This window comes from Scleropages formosus, chromosome 10 (assembly GCF_900964775.1).
Source record: "Scleropages formosus chromosome 10, fSclFor1.1, whole genome shotgun sequence".
NCBI classification, from domain to species: domain Eukaryota; kingdom Metazoa; phylum Chordata; class Actinopteri; order Osteoglossiformes; family Osteoglossidae; genus Scleropages; species Scleropages formosus.
Genome location: NC_041815.1, coordinates 10,038,705 through 10,051,538, shown reverse-complemented (window position 1 = coordinate 10,051,538; position 12,834 = coordinate 10,038,705). Strand labels below are relative to the sequence as shown.

General features: G+C 44.8%; 1 protein-coding gene across 2 annotated transcripts in view; it reads left to right on the top strand.

Moving 5' to 3' along the window:
* The first annotated feature begins 811 nt into the window (after positions 1-811).
* LOC108938328 (uncharacterized) overlaps positions 812-12,834 on the top strand; it is a 29,012-nt gene continuing 16,989 nt past the window's right edge. The window contains exons 1-2 of one of the 2 annotated variants that reach the window (XM_018758827.2): positions 812-828; positions 980-1,022. The gene's annotated coding sequence lies outside the window, so the exon portion shown is untranslated. Of the gene's footprint in view, positions 829-979; positions 1,023-12,834 lie in introns of those variants that run through there. The other variant, XM_018758826.2, reaches the window with a different exon arrangement.

Sequence of the window (12,834 nt, the reverse complement as noted above, 5' to 3'; positions counted from 1 at the left end):
TGTGTTGCTGTCATCATTTTCCTTGGCTGGGCTTCCCTTATTTCCATCGTACAGTGTTTCCAGGCTTATGGAGGCCATTTAGAGGGATAGTCTGGTTAGAGGAATGTAACTGACCCTCCAGGGCTTACTTCTCCAAGGTTTCTTGCTTTCGGTGAAATAAATCATATTTCAGGTGGCCTTTAATGCGCTTGGCTAGAGAATGAAATTTACAAGCTAAATTAGAGCAGGAACTGACGATTTTTGTGTATTTTTTTACTTTTGTTCATTCTTTCTAAGCTTCCTGCAGTGGGGGGACAGTCATTTTTCCAGTCTGACATACAGATGTTGGCAATGTTGAAACATGTGTTTCTTTTTGTTTGCCCTAAGCATTGTTGCACTCTGACTCATAGTCCACACCACTCTGGAGGATATTCAAGCTCAGGGAGGTGTTATAGTGCTCAGATTATACCATAGTCCAACACATGTAATCTTACATAACGCTGGCTGAAGTTAGAACAAGGATGATGAACAGTACAGAAAACCAGCTCATTTTTTGATGTTGTCTTGGCAATCCTAGGATGATCTGCAAAGTGCCTGTGGCCATTCCTCATCACATGTTCCTGTTTCGTCTTCTGGTTCCTGCCTTTCATGTGTTGACAATTCTAGTACAGAGAGGGTACCCTGCATTACACTGACGTTGGAAGAGATCGGAGACATGGTTTTGCACCATTCCCCAAATTTAAGAATAATGTATATTATTTCCCAATTAACTAATTCACTCTCCTTTTCCCTCTTCATTATAGAGTTTGGCTGAGGCACTGTCTGGGGAGGTGAAATAAATAAAACACGGTAAGTCACAGTAAAGTCACAATACTTTGATAATTTCCATCCACTTGGCCTATAGGAGGCAGTAGAGCACTGAGCTAAAAAATGACAGAGCCCCCCCCCCCTGCAAGATGAAAAATAGTGGACTGATGGTGTCTGCCTCTGTATTTTGCAGCTCCTGCAAGGTCTCCAAACAACCTTTACTTAAAAATGTTTAGGTAAGTATGAGAGGATGAGTTGTTTCTCTTCCAAAAATCAACAATATCTGCTGAATAAATTGTTTAATCAATGCCTTTAACACCACAACAGTGTTGGAAGAGCAGGTGCTGTAGGAAGATGTTAAATCATTAAGTAGTCAAGGTACTACATTTTTGCTTCATGTTTTACTGCTTTTCTTCCCAAGCCTTTCTGCAGGAGAATTGATTTATGGTCAGTGCTGTCTACCTATTAGTGGATTCAGCCAGGAGACTTCTCCTGAACACTCACTGCATCCAACCGGAGGCTGAGACCACTGTGTTTCTTGTGCCTGAGATGCTGTGTGGATTTTCTGTACCAAGAGGTCCAGGAGTTAATGGTGAAAATGTTCACTTCAGAGGAAGTGTAAATTTTTAGTTACTGTAGCTTTAATTAAGAGCTAACCAGGCAAGGGAGAAACACCTTCACAGCCCTTTCTATTCGTATTTGGACATTTGTACAATATGGCACATTGAATGTCAAATCTTGCCTCACCTCCTAGATGATCAATAGACAAGATAAGTACCAGGTGTGGCCAATAGCAGTACACACTGATAGAAGTCACTGACCTACCACCAGAAACCAGATAAAACTACTGACTCTGACTTGGGGGAGTTTGCTAAGCTAAATAGTGGTTTTCAACTGAGTGACTTTGAGTGAATTCAATGCACAAGTAACTTAAACCACCCCTCTCCAGCCCAGAGGTCAAAGGAATAAACATAATTGTCTGATTTTGAAAAGAAAGAAGGGGCTTACACATAACTTGATCCACAGTGTCACATACATAGGGTCAAAAATGTGAATGAGTATGTATGTTTGATCATACCACATAGGCTACAGAACCTGGCAGACCCAGATGAGAGCTTTGAAACACACACACGCACATATTTTCAGAACCACTCGTCCCATACAGGGTTGCAGGGAACTGGAGCCTACCCAGCAACACAGGGCAGAAGGCCAAAATGGACACACCCAGGATGGGATACCAGTCTGCCACAAGGCACCCCAAGCAGGACTCGAACCCCAGACCCACTACAGAGCAGGACCCGGTCCAACCCACTGTACCACCACACCTCCTAGCTTTGAAACACATGCCAGTAATAGATGATGTCTATTCATGTTTTCATTCGCTTCTTCGTTGCTCTGTCTTAACTGACCCATCTAGTAGTATTATTTTTACTGATGTGTCTTCTCTAGCATTTAAATACATAATTACATTATTCAAGAGGAAATTCTTGCAGTGTGAAACAATGTCAGAATAATACAAAAATTCAGTCTTTAAGACCGGAAGGAAAATCCTTTTTTCATATGGCATAGAAAGACTGGCATACATATATTGAAAGGCGTTGGATGCATTGTGGGCTCATACTTTATGTAATAACGATAACGGTGCCAGTGGTGGCACTTGGGGGTGGGGTGCTCAGAGAATGCAAGCTTTCAGTGTCATAAAGAAGAGGCTGGAGACTGAAGGTAAGGTGATAGACCCAAGTGCGGGTCGGCTTTATTTCAGGACGGGTTCTCTAGACCAAACGAAAACAGTGGTCAGGGACAGGCAAGGGTCGTTCAAGGCTCAGATGTCATTATACAGGCAAAGCAAGACTCAGAGTATTCAGGTGAACAGGTGAGGGTCAGAAGCCAGGAGATCAGAACACAAAGCTCATCTGTGGTGTAACTGTTCATGGATCGTAACTCCAGAAGCATCCCCAGGTACAACCTTTATTTAGCCATTACTCTGATATTGTCCTGCTCATTTGTGTATCTTAAAATATTTAAGAAAAAAAATAAATTTAAAAAAAAATTGTTGTGGGTATCGGGATTTGTCTATCCTGTGTCTTATGCACCTACTTGAACGATGAACCTCGATGCAGCAAGTGGTAGGGAACGAATTAGATTTGCTTGAGACTTTCATGTCTGCACCTATGTCTCCTTCTCTCAATGTAATGCATAAATTGTACTTTTGCTGAGATGTACGTCGCTTTGGACAAAAGCGTCTGCTAAATTAATAAATGTAAATGTAAATGTAAAGCATGCACAAGGCAAGGAGCAACGCTGATTCTGCACAATCCATACAAGGAGGCGTTTGCAAGAATCTGTGGTGTTGTGGGGTCACAGAGCTCCCTTTACACCAGGTTTCATCAATCAGCAGGTGTTGCCGCTCTGCTTGTTCCTGGGGGTGTGACAGTACCCCCCCAAAAGCCCCCCCACCTATGGGCGCCTTCTGCCACCTGCTGAGGCTGGGCTAGACGCTCCTGGGGTCAGGGCCCCGGACGATTCGGGTGGTCTCTGTGAAAAGAAGAGATTAGATCCTGATCCAGGATGTCCTTTGCTGGTACCCAGCTACACTCCTTTGGGCCATACCCCTCCCAGTCCACCAAATACTGCAAGCGACCGCAATGCCTTCGGGAGTCCAGGCACTCTTTAGCCTGGTATGCCAGAGTTCCATCAACCTGTATTAATGGACGTGGCGCTGCAGATCTTGGGGCCTGGAGGTGAGACACTGTATATAGTTTGAGGAGGGAGACATGGAAGAAAGGATGGACTTGGAGGGATGAAGGCAAATGCAGGTGATATGTGATGGGAGTGACCTAGCGGATGATCCAATAGGGACCTATGTACCGGGGACTGAGTTTCCGGGACGGGAGACACAGCTTCAGGTCCTTGATTGACAACCAGACCCACTGGCCGGGACAGAAGGTAATGGGGTGCCAATGGCGGTCGGCCTGTTGCTTGTACCAGCATTTGCTATGGCGGAGCTGTGCGGCCACTGACCTCCATGTTTCCTCACTGTCCCGGTACCAGGTGTCGATAGCAGGGACTTCAGGGCCGCCTGCAGCTCTTGCTGGAACTGCCATCTTACCAGAGCCCTCTCTGGTTCCTGGCCATGTACTCGGAACAGGGCATCTGCTTTGATGTTATTATTATTATTATTATTTTTTATACAGCGCTCTTCTCACACAATGACACAGAGCGCTTTAACACAGGGATACAGCAAGAAAAAATTGATACAAACAAAGAAGACAGTCAACTAATGGCTACCATAATGAAGAACTTATTATAGAGCTATAAGTATACCTACTGGCCACCAGGGAAAGGAACAAAAACTCCCAACTGAAGGTTGAAGGAGAAAAAACCTCTGGGGGTCCACGGGCCAGTGGTTGCCCACCCCTCCTGGGCATTCTAGAAAGTAACAATTTGTAAGCCAGTGTTTAACAAGTAATTATAATGTTGGTAAATGGCATCTTGGATCCCCAGCTTGGCATGGAATGTCTCGATCGTCATGGCAGATGGACATCATGGACCTCTTTCAGCACGGGATTTGTCTGTCACCACTGGCTGGCCTCCTCAGGTCTTATGTAGCGAGGTAGTGCTCAATGAGAAGATAGGATAGTTAGTAATTTGTTACTTAAATACATTGCTATAAATTTAAAATGCATTTTTGTAAAGGTGATAAAATAAACAACCAAGGCAGGTCGAATTACATTTCGAGGTGGAATGCCTGAGTGAACATGTAAGTCTTTAGTCAGGATTTGAAAACAGAAACAGACGGGACATTTCTGACAGTAACTGGTAGAGTATTCCACAGTTTAGGTGCTCTATAACTAAAGGCGAGACCTCCTACTGAGGTCTTATTGATCACAGGTACTTTAAGGTAACCTGCATCTAATGAACGGAGATATCGTCCTGGGATATAAAAATTAATCATCTCACAAAGATAAACCGGAGCAATGCCATGTATTGCCTTATAGGTCAAAAGTAGGATTTTATAATCAACTCTATAAGAGACTGGGAGCCAATGCAAGGATTTAAGTACTGGTGTTATATGGTCGTACTTCCTAGTTCTAGTAACAATTCTCGCAGCAGCATTTTGCACCAACTGTAGCCTGGATACAGTCTGGTAGGGACAAACCAACAATAAAGCATTACAGTAATCCAGCCTGCTGGAAACAAAAGCATGAACCAGTTTCTCAGAATCCTGTCTACAAAGGAATCTCCGCATTTTAGCTATGCTTCTTAATTGAAGGAAGCATGACTTAGTCAAAGCATTTACATGCGATACAAATGACAGCTTTTCATCCAGCAGGACACCCAAATCCTTGACACAATCCGGGCGCTTGAAGGTAATGTTCTTGGATCCCAGCCTGTAAGTCACTGTGAACCAAAATCAGGTAAAAAACAAGGCTCAGCGTGCCTGCCGGGGGTTCAGCCGCCATGCCTTTTGCAGGTACTTAAGATTCCTGTGGTCTGTCAGCACAAGGAACGGGTGTGCAGCGCCCTCCAGCTAATGTCGCCATTCCTCCAGTGCTAATTTAATAACAGTTCCCGGTCCCCAATGTCGTAGTTGTGCTCGGCTAAAGTCAGCTTCCTCGAAAAGTATGCACGGGGTTGAGTTTTGGGGGATTACCCTGTTGCTGTGAGAGGATAGCACCGACCCCTACCTCCGAGGCATCCACCTCCACCACGAATGGGAGAGATGGATCTGGGTGTTGCAGGATCAGTGCCATAGTGAACCTCTCCTTGAGGGTCTGGAATGCTGTCTGGGCCTTCTTGGTCCATGCCAGCTTCATTCCCTTTCTCCGCAGCAGTGCTGTCAGCGGAGCTGCCACCGAGCTGAAGCTCTTGATGAACCTACGGTAAAAGTTTGCGAAACCCAAGAAGCTTTGCAAGGCCTTTTACTGTCGTAGGTCAGGGCCAGTCCAGCACTGCCTGGACCTTGTTTGGGTCCATGGCCACGCCATCGGCCTTCAGCACAAACCCGAGGAAGGAGCCCTGTTTCTGATGGAACACACACTTCTCTCCCTTGACATACAACCGGTTGTCTAACAACCTCCGTAAAACCTGCCTCACTAGGTGGACATGCTGGTCCATCATCTGGGAGTAGATGAGGATGTCATCCAGGTACATAAGAACTCCCTTCTTTACTAGGTCCCCCAAAACATGATTAACAAAAGCCTGGAACATGGATGGCGCATTGGCTAGGCCGAACAGCATGACCAGGTATTCATAATGCCCTAAGGAGGTGCTAAACACAGTCTTATGAGGTTGTAGGCGCTGCGCAGATCTAGCTTGGTAAACAATCAAGCCCCGTGGACCTGTCCTGATGCAGCAGTGATGAGTGGCAAGAGGTGAGAGTATTTCACTGTGACCGCGTTCAGCCCTCGATAGTCAATACATGGCCACAGCCCTCTGTCCTTTTTTGTAATAAAAAAGAATCCGGCGGCTGCTGGGGAGGTGGACGGTCTAATGATTCCGGAGGCCAAGGTCTCTTTCACATACTCCTGAATGGCCTGTTGCTCAGGTAACAACAGAGTGTAGCTCCTGCTCCTAGGGGGAGTCGCGCCCGGCAGCAGATCAATTGCACAATCCCAGGGCTTGTGCAGGGGTAAGATAGCCGCCTTACTCTTACTGAACACCTCAGCTAAGTCCTGGTACTCTCTTGGCACGACAAAAGTCTAGGATGCTTCTGGGCTCTCCACTGAGGTGGCCCCACAGGGGTAGGGTCAAGCAAGTGGTGGTGCACTGTGGTCCCCAGGCCACTAACTCCCCTCTGCTCCAGGAGAAGGCCAGGTCCTGCTTCACCAACCATGTGAACCCCAAATCACAGGTGTCTCCGGGGAATGGATCACATAGAACGCAGGGTCCTCTGTGTGACACGCCCCGACCCAGACCCGCAATGGCACTGTCTGTTTCTCCACCACTCCCGTACCCAGCAGCTGCCTGTCCAGGACACTAATCCGGCATGCGATTTCGCACTTGCGCACTGAGATGTTGTGGTACTAGGCAAAGGTCATGTCCATAAAACAGCTGGCAGTCTTTGAATCTACCAGTGTGCGATTCGGTACCTGAGAGGCACCCTAGGATGCCTCTAAGGCTACTATAAGCTGTGTCTCGGTGCAGAGGGCGGCACTCATCTCTGCTCCGTAGCAGGGCTTGCAAGCAGGTTGTTTCTCGGGGCAGTCTGCTCGGAAGTGCCCCGACCGTCCACAAGACAGACGCAGCTGGCCCCAGAGCTGGCACTGTCTCTCTTCATGAGAAAGACGCCCCTGTCCCAGCGGCAACGGTTCCAGGGCTCAGGGGGCATTGGCGTCTCCAGTGAGGGTAACCTGGGATGGGACAAATGATCCTGTGCGAGAGTATCCACCATGATTACATTCTCAATAAAACAATCCAGGGTCCAGTTCTCCCCTTGGTACTCCAATTCAGCCTGGATCTGAGGGTGCAGCCCGCAGCGGAAGGACGCTAAAAGGGCAGCCTAGTTCTGGCCACTCTTCTCTGCCAGGGTCCGGAATTCTAGAGAGTAGGCTGCCACAGTCCTATTCCCCTGCTGGATCACCATCAGGCGGTCCCTGGGTGAGTGCGCCGATAGCGGGTGGTCAAACACAGACTGGAACTGCTGAAGGAAGTACTCATAAGTGGTGGGCTCCCGCTTGTGCCGGACCGCCATAGCTCAATCCAGCACAGGTCCGGTTAGGAGCGCAATAAAATACGTTATTTTACTAGCATCTGAACTATAAACGTGGGGCTACCCCGCGAACACCAATTCACACTGCAAGATAAATCCCAGGCATTTCTCAGGCAAGCCATCATATCTTTCAGGTGTGTCCAACCGGGCACATTGCTGGCAGACATGGGGTGATTTCTGATGATGCGGGGGATGCAGTGGAAGCGGCCGCTGGAGCTCTCACGGCGACTGATTTGAGTGTCATGGCGGGTCTGGAGACTGGCAGCTTATGCACCAGCTTTTGGAGCGTCTGCAGTATTCTGCCATAGGGTCAGATCATGGCCGCTCCAACTCCGCTGGGTCCATGGGGAAGGCGGATTCTTTTGTCATAAAGAAGGGGCTGGAGACTGAATGTAGGGTGATGGACCCAAGTGCAGGTTAGCTTTATTTCAGGATGGGTTCTCTAGGACAGACAAGGGTTGTTCAAGGCTCAGATATCGTTATACAGGTACAAGACTCAAAGTAATCAAGTGAACAGTTGAGGGTTAGAAGCCAGGAGATCGGAACACGAAGCATGCACAAGGGAAGGAGTAACGCTGATTCTGCACAATCCATACAAGGAGGCATTTGCAAGAATACGTGGTGTTGTGCAGTCATGGAGCTCCCTTTATACCAGGTCTCATCAATCAGCCGTAGGTGTTGCCGCTCTGCTTGTTCCTGGGGGCGTGACATTCAGAATGCAGCTGTAGGAGTGTTTCATTAGTTCCAGTCACATCATTAATACTTTTTGTTGCTTAGTCAATTTTGTCTAATATGAGTTACAATTTTACTGTTTATACATCTGGGTGTTTTACTGTAGCAGTTAAGGGTACTGGAGAGGAAATGATGCTGGAAATGAAATCATTTAGCTACATTCCTGACATGGACAGGAGGCTTTGCATAGTCTTGGGTCTGAGCTCACTTGCTGGTGACTGGTCACCCATCACCTCTGAATTCCTACAGGTGTCATCCTCTCTGGACAACTGACGGTAGGAGCAGGTAGGAGCTAATGACAGGTACACCCATAGGCCTTGAGGCAACGTGACAGATTGTGGCACAACAGAGGATGTGACAAGGACAGATGAGAGAGCGTGTCAAGTTTTCTGCTAAATAACTGTGGGGCCACCACAGCACTGCTGGCAAGGTTCCCCTTTCTCTTGCGTTAATTTACCTTGTTTTTCTCTTTTGCCCTGTCTCCCTTTCTCCCTTTCTAATCTGATTGTGTGGTTGCTTTTAACATGTTTATCAGTGGAAAGATTTTCAAGAGCTTTTATAGTGGCTGCTCTCAGTTGTTTCTGCACATGAAATGTACAAACACACACGGTCACACAGATCCACAGATATTCTTCCAGGTATCGTATTTATCTTCTCTTTTCCTCCAGGTGATATTGCATTACGTCAATGTGATGCTGAAAAACACTATTTTTTAAATGCCAGTAAACAGGTACAGTGGAGCAGCAAGTTGCACATATTGGAACATATAAACAGTGTATTATCCAACAGGAGCTTGATCCACCAATCACAGATGTCCAGCTGTGTTAAGATTACAAACTTCTCATAATTTTAATGGAAACATATGGTGTCTGCCTCTATATTTTGCAGCTCCTCTCTGAATTGTGCCAGTAGGTCCAGATGTGTGGCTGGAGTGCAGGACAGGATTTGCACCATCCAAAATGCGCATGACCTCTGCATGAGGATGTCTTATAAGAAGCTCATGTTACCTTGATGCCTTCATAAATTTACTTTAGGAATCTGTAAGATACAAACTTACTGAATGGTGTTCAATCAAATATTAATATCTATCTGAAAGTTTGACTTGTCTGCCATCTATAGGCTTGTAAAATCACAAATTTTGCTTTTGATTAAAGACAAGCAGCTTAGGTCACTTATTCATACATATTTGGCAAGAAAATGCATCTTATTGCTATGGTTCGCAACAGAAGCATGTCTAACTATCTTCTGCTAGACAAAGTCAGCATCTGATCTGCAACATTATTCAAAGAAATTTTTGAAAATTTGGTCACCTTTTTGGAACTTTTTAGATTATTCTATGTAACTCCTCTTGCTAAACATTGTAAATGTTTGCCTTTATCCAGTATTTAGCTGTTTCTGTATGTATGTCTGTGCACTGATTCTCTTTATACATCTGTGGCCAAGTTCTCCTCTCTTTAGTTTCTGAAAATCTTGCCCTTTATTTTCTCACATATTTTGGCTACGTCAAAATTATGTTGGATTAACTGAACTCAGAAATGTTTAAAAATTCAGAACTCCATTGTAAGTTGGGTGCCTTGTCTATACCATGCACAAACTGTCATTTCCAACAAGTAGCATTGCCACAGAATGCACTTCCTTCCAGGAACACATTTTTAAGGCCACCCTGCATGATGCTCTCTCTGTTCTTTATTCATGGTGTAATATTACTAACTCAAGTTTGTCAGCTGCAATCAGAAAAATGAGCCACACATTGTGGAGTAGACTTTTGCCAGTTAAATGTTTATGACATGCATGGAAACATTGGTCACATACAGGTCTTCTAGGTGTGTGTGTGTCTGGAGCAGGCGAAAATGGAATACACGTTCAAGGTCAAAAGTCAAACTGTATACAGACATGCACAGGAACACTCCTGTTAGTCCCTGTAAATCAGCACATGTAGTGGAAGCCTTAATGATATATCATGAGCTGCCACTGTGAAAATCACGTTTTATTTTCCAGAAATTATCATTTTATTTATTGCTGTAGGTTATATTAAGGTATATCTCAGACATCAAGATGTTTTGGGGCACTGTGGTATGAGCAACTGTACTGTCCTCTACTTTCAATTCCCAAAATCCAAAATAGTAATTTCAACTGTCAGGTGTGTGATCCGTGGGAGCCCAAGAAAACTGGCATTACAGCATATAGTGACTGTCTTCTGGGAGTAACTGAGGTCAAGCTAGTCTGTCTTCTAAGCAATGATGCCATCTATTCCCCAATGATGCAAATCATCAGCACATAAAGAAACAAGGGAGGGTTATGGGCTTCCTGGCTAACAAGTTACTTGAAAACCTTTAAGGGCCTCTGTTTGGAACTGGGGGGGGGTGCGGTGGCGCAGTGGGTTGGACCGCAGTCCTGCTCTCCGGTGGGTCTGGGGTTCGAGTCCCGCTTGGGGTGCCTTGCGACGGACTGGCGTCCCGTCCTGGGTGTGTCCCCTCCCCCTCTGGCCTTACGCCCTGTGTTGCCAGGTAGGCTCCGGTTCCCCGTGACCCTGTATGGGACAAGCGGTTCTGAAAATGTGTGTGTGTTTGGAACTGGCACTCCATTTTCAAATGCTTGTCTCAGTCAAATCAAGAGAAAGACTAGTGCAGGGCCAGGGTCTCTGTGCTGGTTTCCTCATTATCAAATCCTGGAAAACAGTGCATACTTACTGGTGCTATTTTATGAGACTAGAAAATTTTACGTGGCATCAGAATGCTGATAAATGTGCTCCCCTCTTCTTTTTGAGACCTTTCTCCAAGCCTGTTGTACTGTTCCACACCCATAAAGGCATTAGATTGAATTTTGATTGGGAGTACAGTCATGTTTTATGTTTGTTAAAGAATGTCCTCTAGGTTGACTCCATGTATGTGCATATACAGTACACATACAAAGTATGAGTAAAACAACAAACCTTATTAGAGTTTTACAACAATGAAAAATGATAATTAAGAAAAGTGCTCACTGCCACTGGAGAAATGTTTGGAGAGGAAAAGACCAAGGAGAATTTTTTTAACATCAGTCTAAAACATTAATTTTTTAACATGAATGTCAGCACTTTTCTCAGGAATTTTATGCCATGAACAGTAACAGGCATACAGCCCAAACATCCAGGCTGGGTAATACTTAAAGATTACTTAAGTGTGTTCATGCTAACTCTCTTGAAAAATAGACTGTCCTTTGGTAGCCATTTTGGATGTCTGCCACTGCTCAACACTATTAAACTGCACAGCTCTCTGGGCACAATAGATTTGATACACTGCAGTAATGCGAGCTGGGCTTTCTTTCCCACTCAAACTTCTTTTGCTATAATTCATTTATTCTATTTGAGAGAGAAAAATGTGTAAAAGAAAAGGAAAAACAATATGAAAAAAGATACGATAATCTGCAAAATGGTTGTCTGTAACAGATCAGAGGTGAAATACAGCAAATATGGGTTCTAATATAGCACTTAAGTGATCAAGGTTAGTTTATCTTACATCTTTAATTTTCAGTTTTTTTTTTTGGAAATTACTGTCATTTCAGAGTTCTGCCAGATCCACTCTACACTTAAATGTCTGCCACAGAAAACAAGAGTTACTCTCCCATGACAGGAACAATTCTAAACTGCCTTAAGAAAGCAATATTTTTAACAGTCTGTAACAATAAAAGGTGGGATCATCTTAATATGAAAGGCATTTATCTGTCTGTGGGGATGAACACTTATAAACTAACAAGTAGATGAACGTGTTTTGAGCAGGAAATGCTGCAAAGCTAGAGGGGTTACGACATTATTGTTGTGTCTGGATGTGGCTCACTGATCATACCTCTTTCCCCGACATTGCCTTCAGCCCTTGAGTGGAGACCCACTGATGAGTTCAGCCATTTCATTTTAAAGAGTTATGCTGAACACCGATACCTGCTGGGAAAGGTTCAATCATGATATATTTGTTGGTGACATCTTTTTGGAATATATAAATGTCTTTCCCCTCTTTTTCAATAGGATTATTACTCAGCTCAAGATTTCCATAACCTGGCAGAATCCCAAAGTAACAGAAGACAAAATTTTCTTCTAAACTTCTGTTATTCAATAGAGTCGTAGCAAAGAAGTTTTCATGTGATGTAACGGAGGGAAACTGGTAAGCTCATGCTGCTTGCCATTTTAAATTTGGATTACAAAGTATTGGCTTCGGGTGTGAGATATTTACCCATCAGCTAGCAAAATCAAAGCTGGGCCACATGGATTTCCTGCACCACAGCAGGCATGACAAAGTTTTCTAAGTGACAGTTGGTGGCCAGGTAACATCAAAGAGAGATGAGTTGGCGTCATTCATTTGTCAGTTAAGACAGAGACCTGATTCATTGCTAAATCTCAGTGAAGCAGATTTTCCCATAGATCCAAGACCAACGGTTGCATTTGTTGCCTGAAGTGGTTTCACTGTATTAATCGCAATTGATCCTGAAAGGGTCAGAGCAAAAGATGAAGGTATACTTTCACACCATCCTGTTTTGACCTCAGTTGGAGATTTGTAATTTGTGATCATTGACAAAGGTTTAGGAGGAAGTAACAGCGAATGATGACTCAACTCAGTAGATCTACGTTTATC